Below are 400 nucleotides of genomic sequence, written 5' to 3'. Positions count from 1 at the left end.
CTATTTTGTGGTTAGGTAATCGTTTTAATTTAGGAAGGATCAAATTTTTGCGGTTAGTTTTCAAAGGTTTAAATTTGTTGGGTTTTTTAATTTGCGAGGATCTATTTTTGAACATGGCTTGACCTTATCATTTTAATGATATGTTAGGATTAATAATATATCAGTTACTTTTCGTGGTTAATATATTATTATTAGATAATCATTTAAAAGAAAAAGAGAAATGCCTAATCGAGTCTTGTACACAGGATGTTAATGTGTGTTGATACAATTTATTGAAAATATATAATTTTTCTAACGTTTCGATTCTCGATTTGGATCCTTATCAAAGAACTTCTAATATAGAATACACATTGTGCTACCTAGAACACTTTATATTAAAATGTACCACGAAAAGTAAATG

Source organism: Cyphomyrmex costatus, unplaced genomic scaffold (assembly GCF_001594065.2).
Source record: "Cyphomyrmex costatus isolate MS0001 unplaced genomic scaffold, Ccosl1.0 scaffold983, whole genome shotgun sequence".
Lineage (NCBI taxonomy): Eukaryota > Metazoa > Arthropoda > Insecta > Hymenoptera > Formicidae > Cyphomyrmex > Cyphomyrmex costatus.
The sequence above is the reverse complement of the archived record's forward strand: the minus strand, read 5'-3'. Positions refer to the sequence as shown.